The following is a 9,187-nucleotide window of genomic DNA, read 5'->3' on the forward strand; positions in this document are numbered from 1 at the left end:
AGATCTGTGCTGAGGAGTTTGAGGGCATCTAGGATTGGTGTGTAGAACCTTGGTAGCACCATTGGAGGTTCAGATCTATTTGCTTGGAGCGCTCATTGGAGGAAGAACCACTGTCTATTGGAGGAGCAACACTTGAGGCTCACCAGATTAGCAGTTCTTTATTAATTCCTTCTATTCATTGATTATTAATATTTATGGGATACGAAAGAAACTCGAATCGATTAATTTCCGCTGCGCATTCGAGTATGGGATGGATCCCTCTGGCCATGTGATGGACTAGAGACGATTTTCTCCGTCCCTATTGTGATAATTAATTTTATGGAATGCAATAGGGAAGGAGAAACCCTAATAGGGATGCACCAGGGTTCCCATGGGTGACCATGGGAAACCCTAAAATTAAAATGGAGCACCCATGGGACACCATGGGCTAACCCAGGGCGTGCAAAACCCTAAAGATAAATATCTTGGTCTCCCTAGGGAACAATGGTTTGATCCCTGGACCGTTGTTTGGCCAACAGTGTGGTATCAGAGCCACCTTTTTCACCCATGAATATTAAATAATTAATGGTTAATATGATTATCATGAGTGGGATGCAAGTTGGCACATGGGTGGTTAGGATATGGTTGTTGTAACAACCTTCCCATGTGCACATGGGTAGTTACAAGGTTGTTAGTGTAACAACCTACCCATGTGATGATGGATTTGGTTTGTTTTGTTTATTCCAATTATTGAAGCATGTATCCAATTAGGTTGTGATTACTAATTTTTATTTTAAAATTTTTTAATCATGTTCTATATGTGGGGGGGGGGGGAGCGCACGCTACCAAGCCTTTGCGCACGCCCTTCCCCATGAACCTACCCTTGTGCGCATCTCCTTGCGGGCTACTGCCTGCGGGCCTGCAGGCTGCTGTCCATGGGCCCTGTGCCTATGGGCTGCGTAGGGAGTGCCTGCAGCCTGCGCAAGTGGGCTGCATGCACCCCCCTTGTTTTCCCTCCAGTTTAACAATAAAAAAAAAAAATAGATTTTTCAAAATAGAATTTTATTATTTTGTTTTGTTTTTGGAGGATGATGATGGGTGAAGAGATTCCCTCTTTACCCACTTGCAATTAAAATGCGATTTTAATTTTATGGGCTCGGATACATGTTATCACATGCGATGTGGTGGTTCAATAATTGAAGGAATCCATGTTTTAATTTTTAGTTCACTGGCTTTAATGCCTATGCATGAAATTATATTATGATGTGATTATGGGAATGGCATTCCAATAAATGGATGGATTGTTTATGTATGTGATACATGGGGTTATGGGTGGATGTGATGCTTCTCTCTCTTTCTCTCTCTCCCCCTTTCTTTTTTATAAACAAATGTACTCCACCCCATGGGTAGCCCAAATGGTGGGTTGGTTTCTCCATGCGGGGTTTCTTTATTATTATGGAAAGGAAAGTGTATAGAATTTTTCTAGGTTTCCATTATAATTTTAGAGGAGTTAGGACTCCCAGGGCATGTAGATGGTGATCCACATGTGGCGCTCAAAGCTTATGGAGATGCAAGTCACCTACTTTGAAGACGTGATCGGGCGGAGAAGATGATCGAGGCGTGGCATCCATGGCATGATAAATGCACCCAAAGTTATTAGTTTTATTTTTATTGGGAGGGTTCTTTAATTGCTTCTGATAAAAATGCCGCCATCCCATAATCACTTTTAATTAATGTTGATTAATTATGTTGTTTAAATTTATCCATGTATGTGAGAGTTAATTAATCCTTCTTTATTCACAATACATGTATGATATGGACTAATCTTAATCGGTAGACATGTCCACGGCCTCCTATTGAAGATAAATGTAGAAAGTGTGTGACATGACCCCGCATAAGCCCACAGGACATTGCCAGGACCTCTGTCACACATTTATCTATATTTACCTCTATCTAGATAAGTTAGGGTATGGATAGTGAGAGGGCGCTACGACAGTGGGCCATCTTTCATGATTCCATGATTCTAACTAATGCAATAGGTAAGTACATGACTTGGGTGTATGTCAGCTGACAGGATCTGGACATGACACCCAGGTGGCCAAAAATATTGGAAGCCCATGAGGCGGACAGCTTAGTCCACACTACCATGGTATGTATAATGACTCCCGACAGGGTAAGTTATGCATGCAAGGGTTGTAGGTATCCAATTCATCTTTTGGGTTATGAGGGAAACCCAAATCATGAAAGACCATTGATGTGTGTGTGCTCAATTTATTATTTTCAATGGTCATTAATTAGCATGTGGTTATTTACTTGTGCATGTGTAAATTAATATACGATGGTTGCTGTTAATTCCAACCTGTTAACACTCATTAGCGAATACAAACTTAATGGTACAAACTATGTCGATTGGTAAGGAACATTAACTTGCTCATCTTGAAGGATCATGACACGATTCTAGATGAACAAGTTCCTCCTTAACCCGACCGAGCAATTTTGAGGCAAATGAAGAGATGCAAGAGTTCCTCATGAGGGATTCCAAGGCATCACTCTATATCCTAGGATCGTTGGAAAAGTCAGTTGTAGACTCAGTCAAGGATATATGCACTACTGGGGTAAAATGGATAAGCTTGCTGAATTGTTCAACAGGCAGTTGACACGCATATTCTGATACGGTGAGTCAAATCCATAACTCCAAGATGTCCCAGGGGACTCCAGTGATGGATCATGTAATGAAAATGATCAATCTATTTGAAAAATTGGAATCCATGGGGACTGATTTCAGCCTACGATACAAGACTGATGTGATCTTAGCGTCACTCACTTTTGCCTACGCACCTTTTAGGATGTCCTACAAGATGTCCGAGAAGGAGATGGAGCTCACCGGGCTTGCTAATGCACTGATAGAGGCTAAAGCGTCCTTGAAAAAGGACAAAGCTGAGGTCAATGCAACTGAGGCAAAGCCTTCTTCAAATGGGAAGAAGAAGAAAAAGGGAAGTAAGGGTAAGACCCTGAAAGCCAAGGGTGGGAAGTCTGGCAATAAAGGCAAAGGCAAGTGCTTCTATTGCAAGAAGGAGGGTCACTAGAAAAGAAACTGTCGTGCTTACCTAACAACTTTGAAAGACAAGAAGCCAGATGAAACAGAGGCTGCTAAAGAAGGTACATGTGATGTTCACGTTCTTTATGAGTCTAATTTATCTTTTGAACCGACCAATTCTTGGTTGGTGGATAGTGGATCCACTGTTCACATTTGCAATGATTTACAGGGGTTCAAGGAGACAAGGAACCTGGAAAGAAATGAAGTGCGTCTTCGGATGGGCACTCGAGCTGAGACCATGGCGTTGGCTATGGGGACTTTTATTTTAAATTTTAGTTTTGCTAGTTTAGTTTTAAAGGATTGCTATTATGTACCCTCTTTCAAGAGGAAGATAATTTCAGTTTCAAAACTTGTTTTGGACGGATATAGTTTTTCCTTTAATTCTAAATTGATTATTCGTTTTAATAATTCCTTTGTGGCATCCGAATTTATGCAAAATGGTTTGTATTTTCTAGATTGCCCTATTAGAACGAATGTTGGTTCAAATGTTGATTTGAAATGGAAAGCAGCTCCAGTGAACTCAACATATCTGTGGCATCTAAGATTGGGTCACATTAATGTAGACCGAATCAGTAGATTGGTGAGGGATGGGCCCTTAGAGAGTCTGAGGGTGGAACCATTCCCCACCTGTGAGTCATGCCTTCAGGGCAAAATGACCAAGAAACCCTTTAGCAATAAAGGTGCTAGAGCCACAGATTTGTTGGAGTTGATACACACTGACGTGTGTGGACCCATAAACATACAAGCAAGATATGGGTATGAGTAATTTATCACGTTCACCGATGATTACTCTAGATATGGATACACATACTTGATGCGTAGGAAATCAGAAGCCTTTGATAAATTCAAAGAATTCCAAGCTGAGGTCGAAAGACAGCTCGATAAACGCGTCAAGTCCTTACGATTAGATCGTGGAGGGGAGTATCTATCGGATGAGTTTAAAGAACATCTCATATCCCAAGGGATAGTTAGTCAGCTAACTAATCTAGGCACACCACAACAAAATGGTGTATCCGAACGACGCAATCGGACCCTATTGGATATGGTCAGGACGATGCTCACTTATAGTGAGCTGCCTCTTTCTTTCTGGGGGTACGCTTTAGAGACAGCGAAATATATCTTAAATAGGGTTCCATCTAAGTCTGTAGCCAAGACACCCTTTGAGTTGTGGAAGGGGTGAAAGCCCAGTATTCAACACCTTAGGGTATGGGGTTGCATAGCACATGTGCGAAAGCAACAGACAGACAAGTTAGAATCCAGGACTTCGAGATGCTATTTCTTAGGCTACCCTAAAGGCACGATAGGCTATTATTTCTATGACCTAGTTGACCAAAAGGTCATTGTAAGTAAACATGTCACATTTTTGGAGGAAGAAATGATGACCCAGAGGTCCGAACCAGTAATCATAAAAGAGCTATCAGATGGCTCAGAAACGTCACTTCCAGAAGTGAGACCAACTGACATACCCGCTGAAATACCAACACCTGAGGAACCTCGATGCAGTGAGAGGACTATTAGACCACCCACCAGGCTAACTCTTCTAACCGAAGAGGAAACAGTGGAAGAGTTCCACATGGTATCGGTTGAATCGGATGATGATCCGATGACATACTCTGAGGCTCTAAAGGATGCTGATGCCACTAGGTGGCTGGAAGCGATGTGCTCTGAAATCGATTTGATGTATTCCAACAAGGTCTGGACTCTAGTCAATCCACCACTTGGCGTCAAGCCAATTGGATGTAAATGGATCTTCAAGAGGAAGAAGGGCGCAGATGGAAAGGTCGAAAGATTCAAAGCGAGACTGGTAGCAAAGGGCTATACCCAGAAAGAGGGTATAGACTATGAGGAAACCTTTTCACCAGTAGCGATGATGAAATCCATCAGGATTTTATTGGCTATCGCAGCACACTTTGATTATGAGATCTGGCAGATGGATGTGCAGATTGCATTTCTAAATGGGTTCCTTCAAGAGAAAATCTACATGGAATAGCCAAAGGGGTTCTCTTCCTTGGAGGAAGAAAGAAAGGTGTGCAAATTGTAGAGGTCCATTTATGGGCTGAAGCAGGCTTCCAGGAGCTGGAACATCAGGTTTGATCAATCAATCAAATCGTTTGGTTTTGATCAAAACATTGATGAACCATGCGTTTACAAGAACATCAGTGGGAGGGCAGTATGTTTTCTTATTTTATACCTAGATGACATATTGTTGATTGGTAACGATGTAGGATTTCTTTCATCAGTAAAACAGTGGTTATCCACAACATTTTTTATGAAAGACCTTGGTGAAGCTAGCTATATCCTTGGGATCAAACTCGTAAGAGATCGCCAGAAAAGGATGCTAGGCTTGTCATAGGCTACCTATATAGACAAAGTCCTGGCCAGATTTAGTATGGAGAACTCCAAGAGGGGAAGTGTTCCCTTCAGACATGGAGTCAGTCTTTCCAGATCTCAATGTTCTCAGTCTCAGATAGACATTGAAGAGATGAAGAGGATTCCCTATGCCTCAGCAGTAGGGAGTCTTATGTACGCCATGTTGTGTACGAGGTCGGATATTTGCTATGCAGTAGGCATGGTAAGTCGTTATCAATCTAACCCTGGACGCGAGCATTGGAGTGCTGTCAAGAATATCCTCAAGTACCTAAGAAGGACTAAGGAATATTTCTTGGTTTTTGGATCTAATCAGTTGTTAGTATTGGGATACACAAATTCAGATTTCCAAACTGACAAGGATGATAGAAAATCCAAGTCCGGGATAGTATATCTAATGGGTGGAGGTGCCATTGTGTGGCGGAGTACGAAACAAAAGTCTACAGCCAATTCTACTATCGAAGGAGATACCTTGCAGCTTGTGATGCAGCAAAAGAAGGTGTTTGGCTGAGGAAATTCCTATCAGATTTGGAGGTAGCCCCTGATCTTGTCAAGGGCCCTATTCCCCTATTATGTGACAACAGAGAGGCCATTGCACAAGCTAAGGAGCCTAGGGCTCATCAGAGGAACAAGCACGTGCAGCGGAAGTATCACCTCATCAGAGAGATTATCCAGCAGGGTCACGTGAGTATCTCCAAAGTGGACACAACTGAAAATGTGTCTGATGCCATGACAAAGGATTTGTCACCAGGAATGTTTGAGAAACACATGGAGGGCATGGGTTTAAAATGTATGAGGAATTGGCTTTGATGTACAAGTGGGAGATTGTTGGACAAGTGTGTGTCCATCAAACCCGGTTCGGTCCGATTCAACCCGGTTCACCTTTGTATTGAACATTTATACATTTTAGTTTAATATTGTCACATGCGATATAAACTTTTTGAGCATTATGTGTCCGTAAGTTATACTTAAAATGGTAGTCACGACTAAGATTTGGGCTGGGCACCCTTATCATATGGTCGTCGCATTGGGTATGCCTAGATATGTGATGTCAGGGTACGAATGCGAGTGGTCACATGCTTGATGTGTGCATTGGCGAAGAATCTACTTTGTCGATTCTCTCATGTATTACTGCCAGATGTAGGAAGGGATAGACATGTGTCATCGACACCCTGTACCTGAGGGAACCCTGTCACTGCAAAGTGTGATCGCATTCTTTGGTTCATCAATGACTGAGACTCAAGCGAGTCAAAGTTAGTGTTCTGGGAATGCGTGAACACTTTGTGAGTGAAGGAGTTATCCAACATGGTCACCACTGCCCGATTGGGGAACACCAAGATAGAGACTGTCTATGCATGGTCGGATCAGAATCTAGATCCAGTACCATTTTGGAAATGGTTTTGCAAATTTTATTTTACATAAAATGATACATTATTTATAGTTATTTCAAATAAAGTGTTTTATCGAGTTTTACGGGACCCGATCGGATGCACAGACACTCTTATATGGACATGTACTATGGATTGGGGTTTGGCAGTACATGTGTACATGCCCTAGATTCCATAATGATGGTGTTGATTAGTGGGGGGGTTGTATATGATAAATTGTTATCATATAGGGAGTTATTTGGAATTTGTTAATTTAATTGGCTCTTTATTTAATTAATGGATTTGGTGCTAATTGTAATTATCCATTAATAATTAAATAAAGAATCTAATTAATATTTTCCCTATTAGATTCTGCTTCTTCACCTATGTAGCACTTTGAGTTTAAACAGAACTGCCAAACTAAGAGAGAGAGAGTCAGACTCTCACTAGGGCTCTATTAAATCTATCTAGGATTTAATTAAACCCTATTATTATAAATAGGGGATCATAAAACGCAGAAGAGGGCAGCTCTCCACGTTTTTGGAGCAGACACTCTCTCTCCTACGTTTTTGGTTTCTCTCTCTCCCTCTTGTGATCTCTCTTCTTCTTCTTGCTTCTCTCACCTGTGTTTGAGAGTTAGGGTTTGTGAAACCCTAGATCTGTGCTGAGGAGTTTGACGGCATCTGGGATTGGCGTGTAGAACCTTGGTAGTACCATTGGAGGTTCAGATCTATTTGCTTGAAGCGCTCATTGGAGGAAGAACCACTGTCTATTGGAGGAGCAACACTTGAGGCTCACCAGGTTAGTAGTTCTTTATTAATTCCTTCTGTTAATTGATTATTAATATTTATGGGATGCGAAAGAAACTCGAATCGATTAATTTTCGCTGCGCATTCGAGTATGGGATGGATCCCTCTAGCCATGTGATGGACTAGAGACGATTTTCTCCGTCCCTATTGTGATAATTAATTTTATGGAATGCAATAGGGAAGGAGAAACCCTAATAGGGATGCACCAGGGTTCCCATGGGTGACCATGGAAAACCCTAAAATTAAAATGGGGCACCCATGAGACACCATGGGTTAACCCAGGGCGTGCAAAACCCTAAAGATAAATATCTTGATCTCCCTAGGGAACCATGGTTTGATCCCTGGACCGTTGTTTGGCCAACATTTTTATCCAGAAGTGATTGAGATGCAAAAGGGGGGGGGCATCACTTGGGCAGCCATGATCCATTAGGTACACTTCTTGGTATAACAGCTTGATTTATACCTGAAGCCATGAATTCTCTAACAACATTGATGGGGTCAGAGTTTTTTAGAGAGAGAGAGAGAATTGATGAATGCTGATCAGAACACTGCTTTGCTTTTACGACTAGATTATCCAGAGTCTTAAGATGATTTATGCATGCAGATTCTTGAATCCAAATGCTTCCCTACCTCTTCTTTTCTTGAGGTTAAAAAACATAGAATTTCATCACGGGTTTGGCGAAGCCTGGAAAGAATCATATCTCTCCTTCCTAATTGGGTTTACTATTAGCTCTAAAATGAGAACTGGTGATTTGCTAGATCATTGGCATAATTTTTGCCAAATTAAAACCATGGGGACATGTGATTTGCTGGATCATTGATTTGTTGATTAAAAGACTCTGATTTATAGAAATTTAATTGAAATGAGAGCTGGTTCAATATCATTTTTTTTTTCTTTTCTTCTCCTGAAATGTACCCTTTGTTCTTGGGAAATTAGTATATGCTTTAGCTTGTATAGACTAAAGGCTGGAAATCTTATATATTCTAATGTTTCTTTAAATAAATCAGATGGCTGGAACTAGTGATCTGGTCCCTACCGTTGTGTGTGATTGTTCAGCCCATTGTTTCATAGCAACGGCAAGAAGCACCAAGAACAATGGGCGGAAGTATTACTAGTGTTCCAATCATGGATTTGTTATGTGGGCGGAACATCTGTGCATTTGTAGTTGTGGTCAAGGACAACTAGACGTGGGAAGTTCATTTCAAAGTGGGGCGGCTGCACACTCAAAGACCGATGCAACGTCCAAGAATTACATCGAAAGATACTTGAGAGCAGCCATTAAAGGTTTGGTAGATAAACAAACTGCATTGACGGAGGTCCTTGAACTAGTAAAAGGGCTCGACATAAAGGAATAGGCTGTTTCTACCCAACAAGTTTTAATTTGTTATTTGGACCTTAATATGTAATTGTTAATATTTAATTTGGTATTTGGTTAAGGGTACAATATTTTAATTTGTTATTTGAACCTTAATATGTAATTGTTAATCTTTAAGGATCATTGTTCTTGAGCCTCAGCTTTGATTTTGTGCTGTGTGCACATGCTATTGAAATGCTCACAAGCATGTAG

Source organism: Telopea speciosissima, chromosome 3 (genome assembly GCF_018873765.1).
Source record: "Telopea speciosissima isolate NSW1024214 ecotype Mountain lineage chromosome 3, Tspe_v1, whole genome shotgun sequence".
Taxonomy (NCBI): Eukaryota; Viridiplantae; Streptophyta; class Magnoliopsida; order Proteales; family Proteaceae; genus Telopea; species Telopea speciosissima.